The sequence below is a fragment of the Anopheles ziemanni genome, chromosome 2, assembly GCF_943734765.1.
Source record: "Anopheles ziemanni chromosome 2, idAnoZiCoDA_A2_x.2, whole genome shotgun sequence".
NCBI lineage: Eukaryota > Metazoa > Arthropoda > Insecta > Diptera > Culicidae > Anopheles > Anopheles ziemanni.
The window spans coordinates 94163188-94178998 of record NC_080705.1 but is presented as its reverse complement, the minus strand read 5'-3'; positions in this window follow the sequence as shown (position 1 = coordinate 94178998).

The following is a 15811-nucleotide window of genomic DNA, read 5'->3' as shown; positions in this document are numbered from 1 at the left end:
GGTTAAGTGTAAAATGGCCAAAGCGGGTAGCAGCATCAGCAAGCAGTGGGGAAATAATTACACACGTCAAAGAGCAATGGCGGCGCAGGAGGTATATGATGTCTTGTGCGAAGCGAACGTTCAATTTCCAAAATTGCTAAATCGCCGTCATTCTCTCTTGTGCCAAAAAACCCACCCCTCCACGTTCGTTTTCCACGTAAGATATCGCATGTAACTCGTGCTGGGACTGGGAGTCAAACTGGGATCGTAAAACGTACCGAAAGGTATTACGGGGATTTATCCGAGAAAATGCAACATTTCGCAGCCCACTCCAAAAAGGGGGCAGGTTTTCTTGCTCAAAGTCGTGCACACTTTAGTGCACCCTCTCCCGTTCACCACCCCCTCCCTTATTGTAGATGGGTTTCTTGCAGCTTCTCAGCGCGAGTTCTTCCCGCATGCTGATGTGTGACGGCAAGAGGGCATGGCGACTGAGTAGCGCCGCGTGTGATCCGTTGTTGATATTATATGTCCCGCCAGCAACCCGCGGGTTTCCCGCGTGTCAAACCCTTCGCTGGGCATCACACGTTTTTTGTTTTTTTGCGGAAAACGTCGGCGTGAACATAAAGGACGCCGGTGCCGGAGCTGGAGCCGGAACGCAGTCTAGGCGTCTGCCTTCTTCCTTTGGCCAGCGTTTCTGGTGTGGTGGTGAATCCGATGGGTATTGTGTAAATTTCCAATTCATTCTGCTGAAGATTATCATCGGAAATACGAATAAGGGGGACACGGTGGAAAACCGAAAGAAAAATGGAAAACTAGGGAGAGACTTCGGTTCGAACAATGTTTCCGTATTTTCGTAGTGGAGAGTTTTTTGTTTTGGGAATGCTTGCATACTTTAGTTTTCCTTGGTTGCCTGTTCTTATGGTGGTGATTCTGCGCGACAAAGGAGTACCGTATTGTCACTACAACAGTGCCTTCTTGTCCTACATAAGTAACATAGAAATAAGAAAGAATCTGTTTTGTATTGATAAAGAGCACTCACCTCAGTTGTGTTCTGCATCGGAAAGGCACTACGTTTTCCACTCTCAATTAACAACCGTCGAACTGAATCGAATGAACTTCACATCGAGTGAGCGTTATGGATTCTATTTCCTTACACCACAGACCGTTGCCATTAGCATAAACTCTGAATTTTTCCCCCGCAATGAAGGACCGACGTGCTTTTCCGAAGGCATTACCTTTAAAGGGCAAGTGAGGAGATTCTTTGCTCGGCCGGAACAACGCTCGAGTGCCTTTCGGAGTGCATGATTCACAGGGGGTGATTTTCGGGGTAGGAAAAAAGAAAGTGCTTCAAGCGTCGTTTCTTTTTCCCAACGAAATAGAAGATGCTTGAGAATTCGAAGAAAATTGTTCTTCTACGCAAAAGGAGGACCAGGACTTGTTGGCGAGCAACGTACACAGTTTCAGCCGAAGGGATTGAACCGAACGTGAACGAGAGGAAAGAAGGCGTTGCATGAAACCATGTGCGTTCAGTGTAGCATAACGTTATGCTTCGTTCCATATCATATCGCGAGCTCCGATCGACCGACGCAGGTTGGTGGACGTATGTGTGTGTGTGCATGCGTGGCCAGAGAATACCAGTTGCATTCTGCTGCACATCGGTGCAAAGTGCAACCAGCGAGTCTAAACATTAAATAGTCAGTGTTCGAATGGTTGGCGGGAGACAGCGCGAAGGCGCGAGGGCGACGGTGAAAGGGCAAATAAATGCACGTCCTCATGAAGAAGAAGTGTTTCGCCCCTTTTCAGAACTGCACGAAAGGGGCCTTTCATTCTCGGTTCCATTCTGAATGGCTGCGAATGGATATGAAAACGATGGTTGTGTTTTTTTTGTAACTGAATGGAAAATCCATTGCCACAACGAGAAACAGACACCAACAAGTTCCATTTCATTCCATTTCATTGCACTCTCCGAAAGGGCGGAGGGATGCGGTCGGCGTGGAATGGATCAGACACCATGGAAATGAGCCGCAGCTCGCGTCAGGAAAACTATTCCCCACATGTGCGAATTCGAAATAATAATATGCCTCACACACCGAATTACAAACATTTGGCTCGTGGGGAAGGGTGGAAACTGGAACGTTCTTTCTCGCCAAAGCGCATCATTTGCTGCAAAGGTTTCAGACTAATTTCCCCCCAAACAGATCCCGATGAAAATGGTGTTCGACAAGGAAATAGAACAGTACTAGAAATGAAAACAAAAAAGTTCCCTCTCACCAGCTTCCTTTCATACAAACACGAGCTGCATTCAGGTGCAGCAGGGAAACGGGAGTGGAAAATGCATTCCTCATGCAGGGAGGTGCAGTAAACATTGCACCAAACTTCCTGTTGTTGTTATTCTCACTCCGCTTTCCCGTTGAAGAGTGTTGATTCTATAGTTTTTTCGAGTTCGAGCTGGGCTTTGTGAACTATTCGGTTTGTTTATTTGTCGCTCGGTTTTTGTGTGTGGATGCTCGTGCTTCTTTCGTTATGTTTGTGCGGCTGCTGGTGCCGACGCCGTGTTGCCGGCCGTGTGCTCGGCCGACCGGAATTGAGATGAATTTCTCTGAACTGGTGTTCAAACAGACAGCCATAAACATAAGCATAACCCTTGATCAAGGAGATGAAAAGGACTCCTCGAGTCTGCAGCGTAAGAGGAAGAGGCGACGCGAAGGCTTTGAAATAATTGGAGAAGGTGGAAAAAATACCGACCGCTCACTGGGAAGCGAGATGAAGCAAAAACAAGGCACATGAAAACACACAACCATTTCCTGTTTTAACAGCACTTCGGAAGGGAAGCCAATCTGCTAAGCATCACATAACAATCATGTGGTACTAATTTAGTTTAAAAAAAAAGTAACGAGTGATGCATTCGATAATAATTCGAACTACGTTTGCTTTAGCGACCTTGTGACGCTGGGTCCCTAACACTTGCCTTTGAGAGTCACTTTTTCTCAAGCGTGTTTCATTGCGCGTGAATTTACGACCTGGTAAGATGAAAACAGTTTACCGAAAACCAAAAAAAAAACCCGTTCACTAAACGTTCATCATGGTTCGCTGAACGTTTCTTCGAATCATCACTTGCTCACCATCCCCGACCGAGCGTGTGTATGTTTATAGGAAAAGATCGCATTGTGTTTCATCAACTACTCATGCTAGTCTTGCCTAGAGATCCTTCCCCTCCTAAATCGATCCCGCTTGGCAGGCGTCTTTTCCACTTTTTTTTTCGCTAAACCGGTAAAGAAAATAGCAACACAATGAATTGACGATAATTAATTAACCAATTTGGCTGAGCCAACCGTACGATGGATGATGCGATGAGAGGGTGTGCGCGTAGCGAAAAAATTGACACCTTTTCGGCTTCGCAGGTGCAGGTGTTGTCTTGCTTCCTTCGCTCAGCTACTTTCTTATGGTAGTTGTTTGCTTACTCACGTGGCTCATGGAGCTACAACATCGACGACGACGACGAAAGTCACAACAACGATCGTTTCTGCAATGATTGCGCCAGTCTGGTTCAGAGAGAGGTTCGTTTTGTTCGTTTCCATTTCATCATTAGCCACCAAAGTACGCACCGAGCGTGTAGTGTGTGGTGAATGTGTTTAATGTGGAACTTCATTACCATTTTAAAACATTTGGCGCACCTCTTGACGACACGAAACTGGCGGTCGCCGCCTGGAGCATTCACTTTTCCTTGCCATCCGCTTATCCGCAACAGTTGTGTTGTAAACGCAATTAGGGAATCTCAACTTGCAACGAACGTGTCGTCGTTTGTCTCGCCGTTTCCGTTGGACAAAAGTTGGAGAAATGGATCGCGCGACGGACGTTCATCCCCACGGATTTTATTATCCACATTTCTCCTCTCCATCGCACGCAGCATCACCAGGAAGATGGGATGGGAAAATGTGTGCACACCATGTGTGTGTCTTTCGTGTTTTAGTTTGGGAAAAAAGACCTTTGACCGGGAAAGTGCAAACAAATGCACGCGAATCCAGATGAATAACGATGTTGTCTCGTGCACGGAAGGCTTTTGGCAGACACATAAAAATACACAGATTCGTTCATTAAAAAACGGAATCTTGAAGCCGCATGTTAGCCTTTTAAAAGTGACTTCTCCGGTAGCTCGATATGATCGAAAGTTGGAATTTATCAGATGTCAAACACAACGGGTGGTCAGCTCCTTGTGTTTTAAACGCCATGCTTCCGGTTATCAATGCAATTTTATTACTGACCAAACTACAGCTGGTTTTCTTCCAATCACGATGTTGCTTCATAAACGAAGGTTTGGGATTTACTTATACACTTTGCGGCCTGGAACACTCCACTTTTCATTGCCATCCGCTTATCCGCAACAGTTGTGTTGTGGTCTTGTTGCTTCTTCGAATCCTACCGCCTGTGAATTGTTCCTACCGCCTGTGAGTCGATTGTGTTTTAAACTTTTTGCAAATTGGTTGCAAACATCATCAAATCGAGATATTTAAGGTCCAGCCCGACACGGAGATGATCCGCGAAGTTAGTCAGGCATGCCAACCGCTGATTTGAAAATCACAATTTGAAAATAAACCGAGCTCTGACGTCTAGAGGGCGCTAGCGCGGCGTTCCCGTTTCCAACCGGTTCGAACCGGGAATTAGAGCCTACGGCTCGTTAGAGGGCGCTAGTATGCTAGCTAGGTCTACGCACCACTAGAGGGCGCTAGCAGCTTTCGTCCGGTTCGGATGTTTCGAATTTTGTAATTTCAATTATTTTTTCCGTTCATTCCGAATGGTTTCCTCTCCGCATTGTTCACAGAGAGACGATCTTTGTCGTCTAATCTTTGATCGTTCTTAAGGATCTAATTTAGGTCTCTTTCTAAGTTAGTTTCCTTCACAATTCTACTCGCTGATGTGGTTCTTTTTGTCATTTCCTTCAGTATTGCATCTATTGTCATTTTATGTTTTTTTATGTAGGCCATAGCCCTTTAAAAGGATAAATGTAGGACAATACATTTATGAAAGAGTTTGTTAGGACTGCGATTTTGTTTGACCCTTGGGAAAAAGGCAATGGAATTGGGAAATAACTTCCATTTCCGTTCTCTACTTTTCCCACCCTTTTCCCACCGGAAGCAACGAGCTGGAACCAAAACAAAACGAAAAGGGATCCATTGATGAAGTTAGGGACCCCACTCAAAATAAAGAGGGGGTTAGAACCTTACCGTGGTATGCAACAAGTGCGGCGCGGATGGCGTGAACAGCAAGTGCTGCGGATGTCCGCTATCGACGCGGTTCCTTTTCCTTAATTTTCTTTCCTGGGAACCCTTCTCTCTCAGTTCCGGTCCGTTTGATTGCATTCTAATGCCACCGACTCAACAGTCGAAAAGGTCGATTTAAACACCGCTTGCTGGCGGGTCCCTTTTGTACATTTCAAATCCTTCGGGACTCCTGTTTTCATCTGGACCGCTTGCTCTATTCTTTTTTGTTTAGTCTTCGCTTGTTTGTGTCTCATGCTCTTCTGAACAACAGATCGCTTTGATCTGTGACGACATAACTGGCGACTTATGCTGCAAGTCTTCTGCGTCTCTTTAACTCTCCATCAATGGGATCGAGCGGTTTCTCTCTTTCTGTGTTGGTCTTCTTCTTCGATTGAGACAACGATCCACCATCAGAAGAGAAGGAGAGCGATCGGTGGAAAACCGACGGGAATCTCTTGTACAAGCTAAGACACTCTCTTCAGTTGAATTCGAGGCGCGATCGTAGACGGTTGGGGATCTTAGCAAGTGCTTCGCGAGCCAACATCCTGCTCGTGTTTAGTTTCAGTAAGGTAGTCTTTTCAGTCCATAGGTTTGAAGTTTGGAGCAACAACTAATGGCAGAGTGTCTGTTGGTCGGAATGACATAACATTTAACCGAGTGTAGCGAGTCAGTTTTAAAACTTTGTTCGTTATCGCTCCTCCTTCGCTGCATCGCGTGTGCATTTTGATATCTCCAGGACGATCATAATTTCAGCTTGTCCGCGTGTGTGCGTGTGTAAAGTTTTATGGTGCCCACTCTTTCGCTTTTCAAACCAACCGTCCTCTCCGGCGTTTGTGTCCTCGGGAAAGCCGGCGACGCCGAGAGATGAAACAGGTCCCACCGACGAAAGGTGGTGTGCAGTGTGTGCGCACGTGTGTTCGTGGTTTTCAACGGCGCAGGTGAAACGCATCCGCGTTCCCCGGGATCGAATTGATCGCGAAGACAGGAAGAAGAGAAGCTTGCGACGATGCCGTGAAGAAGTCGCGCCGATGAACGTGCTTTTTGACGATCAAGAAAGAGTGTTATTCCCGCCTTTCCTCGCCAGCGATTCGCCAGCGTGGCTTCGTGGATGTCGTTGTGCATCGATCCGAACGGCGTCTGGTTGTGTGCTGCGCATGTTGTTGTTCGTGTGCGTCCAAAGATTGTTTCCCGTTGCATTGGCGTTGCAGTCTGAAGGAATCGTGGTTTTGTGATAAGGAAGCTCTTTCGAAGTGATGTTTTTGCAGGGGGAAGATTCTTGATCGTTCGCCAAAGTTCGGAAGAGTAAACTTCTGAGCCTTTTTGGTAGAAGAAATACTTATTTTCAGCTCGATCCTTTAAGATCACCGTATCAATTTTCAACAGATCAACAACGCATCTTGAGCAACACAAATCCCCAACCTGTGATCGCATCTTGTGCACGTTTCCGTACTGGTATAGGTGCTCCGGTGTGTGCATGTTCTTCCGATGCTCGCTCGACAAAGTGTGTACGAATTCAAAGCATTCCAATCCGTTCGAAAACTCGTTTCTCGTTCGATCCTCGTAGGCCATAGAGCAAAGCCGCCACCACCATCGTCCAAGCCAGGCCAGGGCTTTCGATGTTTTGATTTTATATTTTTGCCTTTCCCCCACCGTGCCCTCTTGCCCCTTCCAGCACCCGATTGCGTTCAACATAAAGAAGGTGGCTTGGAGAGTTATGTTTTGTTTTTTCCCCCTGCCACCAATAGAGACTACCAATTCTCGGGCGATTGCAAACGATCGCCAACCGCCAACCTCTAGTCTCTAGTCGGGACGCGTGTGTTCGTGTGAATTTTTATGTCGATGCTTATTATTGGCTGAAGGTGGAATCGGTTGTGCACATATTAACAGCACAGGATCTTGCAAAATCGCCCACTCATTGAACGGAGCGACACGCAAATCAGATGTGCATGTGTGGGAGCACATGTCCATGGCAGTCTAAAAGTCTTATTTTATTTCCTATTTTCAAACACAATTTAAAGGTTTGTTTCTTGGTCTCCGAATGTTGACAAAACAAGCACTCGGAAGTAGTGACTTAATTTTTATTTACATAAACCACGCTGCCTTCTTAAAAGCTCCCCCTTGCTTTGTGGGCACAAACAAAAAATCGAAAGCCAAACCCACATACACAAACACACACACACGCGCGCGTTTTTCCGTAATGGCTCACCAAACGAACGTCGTTACGAGATGCAGGAGATCCGGTGGACCTAAATACGGCTCCGGCTCCGGGACTTCCATAAAGGAAGCTTAAAAACGAAAGGCAAGCGAATTATGATGGCCTCCAGCGCGCCCTCCGGGAAGGGTTTCGAGTCAAACCGTCGAAAGGGGGTGGTGGAACGGCAACATTTGAGCACACACGAGATGAAGTTCGTACGCGCCATCGATGGTTGTATTAGTTGATTATGATTAATGGTCGCCTACGGATTGGACGCCGTATGGGATCGGGTTCGCCGTATGGGAGTCAAGAAAAAAGGGAGGAAGGGCGAGGGGGTGCTCGATCGTCTGGCCGGCCGGGAGTTGATCATGTTTCTCCCTTCCCAACTCACACACTTATTTGATCACCCATTCGAGCACATGTTGCACGATTCTGGAGCTGGAGCAATAGACGGAAAAAGGGAGTAGAGGGAAAGCCCTCGCAGCGAATTATTGGTCGGTCGGGAGGGGGAGGGGGAAGGAAATAGACACCGGTTTTTCTTTTTTTTCTCAGCTGACGAAGGAAGTATATTGCGAGGCACTCCGTGCACAAATAAATCAAACCAACAATCTCTGGTGGCTTGGAGGACCGGATAGATGGGGGAAAGGCGTTGGGCGCATATCGGAGAAGGCAAAGAAACTCGCTCTCTGGAGTTGTCTACGTTCGGCTAGGGGTTGTGAAAATGGGCAAGGAAAAGGGAAGGGAAAATAAAAGCAACGTTTGGCGTGTCGCAAGCAATGGAAAATACGAACCGCGGCCAACGCAATTGTGCAGGCGCCACCTTTCGGGTGACTCACGACATAGGAAAACCTTGATGCGTGATCAACGAAAACCGACGCATGGGTGAGAGAGAGAGAGAGCGGTTTTCAATTTTCGGTTAAGTTCCGCATGGAAAGATTCCAACGCTCGGTCAAGCGACGAAATTCAACGCTAACCTATGGTTTTTCTCCGTTTCTTTTCGTTGTCATTTCGGAGTATCTTCATCGGGTGGCATGTCTCTAGATATCACTTCCTGCTAGAGGCGGCTTTTTCCTACTTTCCTTCATCCCTGTCACCCCCGAAGACGAATCCGGCAGGAGATTTAATCGGCTTTTTAAAACCAAACATTCTTCTACCACCGGAAGGCAGGAAGGGGGAAGGCGGAAGGCAAAAGAAATGGAACAGGCACACGCAGGGCGCAAGAGTGTTGCATGCCACGAACCGATCGCGCAACCCGAACCCGATGTTCCCGCTCCACTCCATTTCCCCCGGCCCGAGGATTTACCTTCGCTAGAATTCATGACGATGGCCTCTTGTTCAATCGAGCCAGCACCTCTTAACTCGAGCTCCACGGGCGATCTCTCCGATTCCCAAGGCTCGCTCCTCCAATGGAGGAAAGTTATGGGATCATTGTTGTGCGGTGTCGGCCTAGAAGAAGTGCGAAAACACTCTTAATCCCGATCTGCCAGCACCGATTCGTACGTACATGCGCGCGTCTAGCTTACGGTAAATCACCGCAAATGGAAGCAAACTCCTATCCCACCAAATGTGACCCGCCGTGTGTGTGTGTGAGTGTGTGTGTTAGCTAGCGGAGCATTAGGAAACTTGTTCCCCATTCCAGCTTTTCACCATCGGCTCCACCAGTTGGGAACGTTACTGGCCAGAACCGTAAAGTATCACTCCCGGCGGTGTTGTATCGAGAGCCTTCCAGCGGGCAGATTATTTAACGCTAATACCACCACCACATAAGCCACTAGCATCTGGTTGTAAAGTCGTACCGTGAACGAGCGACTCGTTGGCCGCATCCGTTTGGGGCGTTTTTATGAACGTGAAATACTCGCGGGATGTAAAACTATTTCAAACTCGAACGAAACATTTCGTATGCGTGAGACGAAAGCCCCAGGTTTTGCCATTTTATGGAGGTCATATACAACGCTCCTGCGTGTTCGCCTCCCGCTTCTCCCTGTTTGTCATCTCGTGACGACACGCGTTATGCCCGGATGATTAGTGGTGCGAATTTTTATGCTAGGCCAGCTCCAGTCGCTAATCGCTAACACAGCGCGCTGTCTTGATTGATCTTTATGATATGAAACGAAACCAGCGAGATTCCCGTTGCCTGGATGATGGATGGATGAGAGATTGTGTTGGGAATTCGAAATGGGAGCATTTTTTTTTTGCGTTATTTCTAGCCGAAACGGCGATTTTCCTTAACCTGATTAACCTGTTGCAAAAAAGGACAATATTTGAAATGGTTTCGTTGCGGTTTCGAATGAAATCAGGACTAAACTCTTAAACATTGGAAAACAAACATACATAATTTAGAATGCATTCACATGTGTTTTTCAATGTTATTTTATCAAGCTCAACAAATCATTTGCTCGTTTCACAACGAATTAATAAACATAAAGCAAATTTGTTCAAAGATAACGTTCGATTAAAAGCACCAAACCGAGTCGAGGAATGAGAAAAAGGGTTCGTTTTTCATCCCACCAGCCATAGTAATCAGATTGGATGAAAAAGCATTTTTCTTCCGTCGACAAGGCTTATAACCGGACACATGGTCCCGGTACTGTGTGTGAGGGGATGGGTGTTCTTTCCGTTCTGGAACCTGCTTTGTGGTAGAACATGAAACACAATAAAAACGCGTCTTTGGGGAGGAAAATGAGCGCAGCGAGCGATAAAGGGGACGTCCAACAGGTGTATGCGGGAATGAGTTTAACAACGTTTTCCCTCCCGCTGCATTGCACTTGTGTGTGGGAAAGCAGGGAAACTTACTCGCACGCTGCTGCGCATGAAGTAATCGCTGACTTCGTTAGAGGCAATTTGTAATCGTTACGCACGCAGCTCGCAGCCCCTCCAGGGACCGACGGATTGTAATAAATGTAAGCCGACGGAGTGCACGGATTTCATGCGCGAGAACAAACGCAGCCGGAAGAAACAACGAATTGTTTCCATTGCTACCGTGCAGAAAGGAGGAATGGTTCCCTATGGCGCGAGTGTTTTCCCGGACACTGCTTCTAGAATGTGTGAAAACATCACCCCTCGGAGTCTGGAGTCTCATCTCGATGGCGGTAGGAAAATGTTAAAGAACTACAGGAACTTGCTTTGCGTTGATCTTGAAACACTTTGTCCGTTGTCAACGTTTCTCCCGGCCATAATCTCGAAAAGAGGAATCAACTGATTATAAACATACCAGCAAGCACCCAAGAAGAGTACGGAACTGCAAATAAATGGCGCGGAAAAGTGTGTTCCATTGCCACCGATGTGTGCATTCTGCGCTTCAGAACACCGCGATGCGTTTGCATTCTCACTCTGGTGGTGTTTTTGTTTTTCTCACTTTGATGCAGTGCATTAATGCACTCGAGACGCGGCCAGAATTGTGGCCGAGGCTCGGGGCGGAATGTTTGTGTAGGTTTTCTTTTTATTCTCCATCGTTCGTCGCTTTTAAGTGGCTTGCTATGTTTGCGTGACGTGCTGCTGCTCCTCTGCGTACGCGCTGCGGATCATTAAAATAATATTGAAACCCCTCGGGGTGAAGCGAACCCGGTTTCCCTGGAAAGCCAAGAATCAGAAGGACCACTGTACGAAAGGACGGAACGGTGTAAAGAACCGGCGAGAAGACAAACCACCTTTCGTGCAGGGGCAAGTGCAGTCCCCGTGCTGTTATTGGTACACAAACACAAACACACACACACATCGGGGCATCGGTTGCACATGACGGGCGATGCCATGCACTTGCTTTCAGCCCAGTGTTCCAGGAGTCGGCAGCCAAACCGACCGGGAGCAGCCGATGAAGTCGAGCTCGCGGGCAAAGGGCGTTTTGTTCAACGGTTTTTCATTCCTGCTGTTGCTCTCCTGCGCCATCGCAGTTGGCTGCGAACGACCACAGAATCAATGGACTTCAACGCAGCGCACGGCGACGAACCTTAAAGTTTTCTTAGGGCGCGCTGTGGTTCGTTTGCACGAAGCACGGTTCGCTAAGAAGGAAGAAAGAAAAGTATCGTCCCGAGCGATGCCTACGGATCCAAAATGGGAAAACAGAACGGCACAGATGGAGGGGAAAAGCCACCGAATGCAAAGCAAGCTGCCAAGACGACGCAGCGTTTGCTAGGATGATGCTGGATGAAGTGGTCGCTATTTGCTTTGACTTATAATTTGTTCCTCGTTGCTACGGGGCACCGTATCGATGGAGTCTCTTGCTGTGTATTTGTTTGCCCCTTGAGGATCGCTATTGCGACTGGGGAAGAATTCTGGACGAAAGCATTTAGCTCCATTTTTTGCCAGGCCTGCTGAGATTATTAGGTTGTGTATCTTCTCAACTCGTTTGGAATTTGTTTTTGATGCAACCAACTCTTAAAAGACTCACTTTTTGGAAATGATTGCATTTTGGCCTAGGGCTGCCTCGTGGACCGAACTTTAAATTGCTCGTTCCGATTTGATAGCCTTCATCTCACTGTGGCTGTAAAAATACATCTCCCTTCCAAAGATACCATCACGAAAAGTATGTTCGTTTCTGCCCTCTAGCCTCTAGCGGTGGCTGGAGTTCTCATTTTGGGTGCAGTAATAATTGGCCGATTTTTCGGGAGCTACGTTGAATACGGTTCTGCCGTAAAAGTTCGAAGCGGCACCAGCTCCTTTTGCCAGACATGAACACATTTTTAACGATACATTTATCACGCCTGAACCGTTCTCCCGGGCGACTTTAAAAAGAGAAACTCTGATTGAGACCCTTAATTGCAGTCAGAGAAGGAGAAACTGTTGTGGCCGAAAGCTAAGAGTCATCATTCAAAATCGAACCGAAAGCCATTGTGGGGTGGAAAAATCCACCAAATTCATCTTCGAAACGCCTGGAGGCCAATTTTTCTCCTTCTTCCATTATTCTCGCCGAGCAACGTCGGGTCCAAAATGATGTAACAGAAATGGTCGCCAAATTATGCAGTTCTTTTCAAAAACCAACGCACACATTCAGTAGCGACAAAAGGGGCTACCGAAGGTAGCTGATTAACCTTTTGACCTTTTGCATACGCGAGGATGTGCACCAAAACGAGCGGGCTTATTATGTTCGGTAAAAGTCATTCGCTCGATGCGACGGGGGAAAATTCACACGCATCCAATTATGCCGGCCACTTAATGCCGGCCCGAAATCTCCTGCCGTTTGGCGCTCACTGTCATTTAATTTCTGCTTTCATGCTGAGCAAACCGGTGGCGTTGTTATTGCTGCGCTAAATTTGAGGGGGGTTTTTCGCTGACCAGTAGCTTCTGGTTTTTTGTGTTTTTTGGCTGGACAACAAAGCCAAGACAAGCCGGGTGGTGAATGAAACTCGCTGAACAGCCACAGGAACGGAAAATCTGCATCTCTTCCCGTGCGGGAGTGATTAGCGTATGATGGGAAAGCGAACACATTCATGAAACCCGGCTCGCATTCGTGTTGATTGTTGTGAGCTCAATTTTCCGGCGCGCGCTTAATTCACAGCAATTGCGGCACGGAAAATGGAGGTAGAAGGGAAGAAGAAGGGTGGCGGAAAAAGCACACCAATCCAGCCGGGATGATCCGAACCGCGGACACACAGAGGGCAGTGTGTTTTTGGGACTCAAGACCCGGGCGGGTAACATGGATGCATTCGGGATGGAGCGGAAGGCACACACACACACTCGGGAAAGTGGAACGTAGATTAGCCGCGGTTGAAGGTTGAGGAGCTCGAGAAGAAGCTCACTGGCGGGATAATTAGAATAGCACAATTTTGAGTAATCATCTTCACCCGTGTTGTTTGCAATGGTCAGTTTCAGTTCAGCAATGTTTACCGCGCCGTGCGTTGGTAAAGAAAATGGAGCCTCCGATGGGCCTCCATTTTTTCGAATATGCAAAACGGCGGGGATGACAAATTATTTAAATTACACAACATCAGTGGCAACCTGCGTTTGCGGGAAAAGCGAACAATATAAAACTGGTTTGCTGCTTGAGCCTGACCTATTCCCCGTGTCCGTGCGGCGTTTCGTGCGCTGTGTTCATGTTCATCCATCATCTTTTTTCACCCATCGCCAGCCGACCACCAATCATCGGCCACCTGAACCCGCCTCAGGGGGGGGAGGTCACCTGCTCCTGGAGTCGGGGTAAAAGAGGTCGCGACGCAGCAGCTCTCTCAACTTTCCCGCCGACCGAGCTTCCTGAGACGCACGCATGGGCGACTTTAATTATAGGCCGAGGAAGGGCGCGCGAGACTGGGCGATGTTTTGCGCCCTTTGTCTTGCGCGTCGGAAAATGACAGGATCGATGGGTTTCTGCTGTGCCTGTGTGCCTTTTTCTCTTGCACAGGCATCGGGCCGTGCGAACCCAAACGCACAAGACTGGTTGCCGCTGGATTGTAAATCAATAAAAATGAAATCGCGACCGGCAGCGACAAAAGGGAGCGAGAGAAATCGAAGAAGCACCGGATCTTTGGAATGCCATCCAGTTGGAGGTTGGTTTTCTAGGCCTGGGTGTGTTTTTTTTGTTTTTCAAGTTGCGATAGATTATTGTTTTACCACCGTACGCTATTAGTTCACCATTCTTCAACGTTGCTGCGGCCGATCGTAAAGGCTTACTTTTGTCTCCTTTTCATCATACGGCTGTTTGAAAACAAAAGGTCACACAACGCAACGATGATTTGTTGAAAAAATCTCGCTTGGTTACGAAAAGTGGCACCTCCAAAAATATGGAAAACAAAAACATGTTCATATGCTTCGCACAATATTTGCTCTTTGACGATTTTTTGGTGCATCTGCACGAACTCCAATCTTGTCACAGTTTGATCCTCTTTGGTGGCTGGAAAGTCTCCCGGGAAAGCCGTATAGCGTACGCTGTCCCGTGGTGAACGTATTAGAGAACGCAGTCTCACATTAATGAACCGATTAAATGAAAGCCCTCGGTGGCGCCTTTTCATTCCCAAAGCATCGAAAATCGATTAAACTCGATTCGGACAGGTTTGATTGAATAACATAAGCCCAGGGGGGTCAGGTTTTTTTCCTTCCTTCCCCCTCTACCCAAAGACAGGTGGCCTCGTTTTTCTTTCTCCGGCTCCATTGACAAGAAAACTGTGCGGACCTTTGAACGGCGTTGAGAAAATGTATTCTTTTTAATCGGGAGAGAAAACCAAACGGACAAAAAACTGCGTCTATTGCTTATCGCAAAGGTTTAGCAGTTTCTACTACCACGATCGAATCTTCGGTGGGGGTCTTTCTTTTTCATGTGAATCAATCACACTCCACGCACCCTGCAGCTCATTTCGTAGTGAATTCGTTGGGAAAATGAAAAAAAAACTCGCAGTGGGAGATTTGGAATACATTTTCGAAGCACATCGTACCATAAAGAATTTCGATGTCACTCCAACTGAGCTATAATAATAGTTACATTCTGTATAGTTATGCTGAGCCTATCCATCAACCGTTATTTTGAAACATGAGGTTCGTCGCTTAAATTTGTCTTTCAAGTCTTTCGTTTCTTTTCGTTATTTTAGCGAATTGGAATGTTCACCATTTGCTTTTACGAACAACGCATGATAACGCAAAAGTCTTTTTCTTGTTTTATAGTTCGATAAACCGTTTATGACAGAAGGTTGAAGGAATTGGATTAGGTCGAGCTCAACTAGACACCCTTTCGAGGCAAAAAAACGCCCGTATTTCGTTTCGATACGTTTCGGAGCTAGAACCGATCTCGTCTGTGCTTGTGCTTCCACAACATCGACGCGTTAGCATAGGACGAAACGCAAAAGCGCCCCACCTTTTCGACGGCGTTGTGGGGATGATTAACCGCATTTTGTTTTCCAATTAGCCGGATTTTAATTTTCTGCTGCTCATCAATGTTTCATAGCGTATCCTCGTGGCGAAGCGGAGGTAAAGGTGTCGACACATAGGAATATCCCGAAGAGGAAGAGCGGGCAGGCACTCTTCCTTTCCTCCTCTCTGCCTAATGTTGAAATCGCGGACTCATGATGGGCGCAATAAAACGGCGTGTTTCCAATTCGGCGTGTGTATGGCTACGGGATGTGTGAACGTGTTCATCTTGAATGGGGGGGGGGGGGGGGGCATTATGTGTGTGCGCGCGCGGATCCCCTTGAACATCTATTTTTGAGTTTCGCCCAACCGTTCGGTCCGTTCGGCGCTCCATTGGTGCACTTTGCCGTTTCTAATGTGATTTATCCATCCCCCGTTTTTTTATGGTCGGCGCAGCTAGTTGTTGGCTGATGCTGTGCCAAATCCGGGCCGCTGTTAAAGAGTGTTTGGCATGCGAGCAGAATTGGCGTGAGAAATGGAGTAATGCTGATGGGGGCTGCACATGAACTTGAATTTATTGTTCCGGCGGGAGTTCGCATCGAACTTCGCAGCG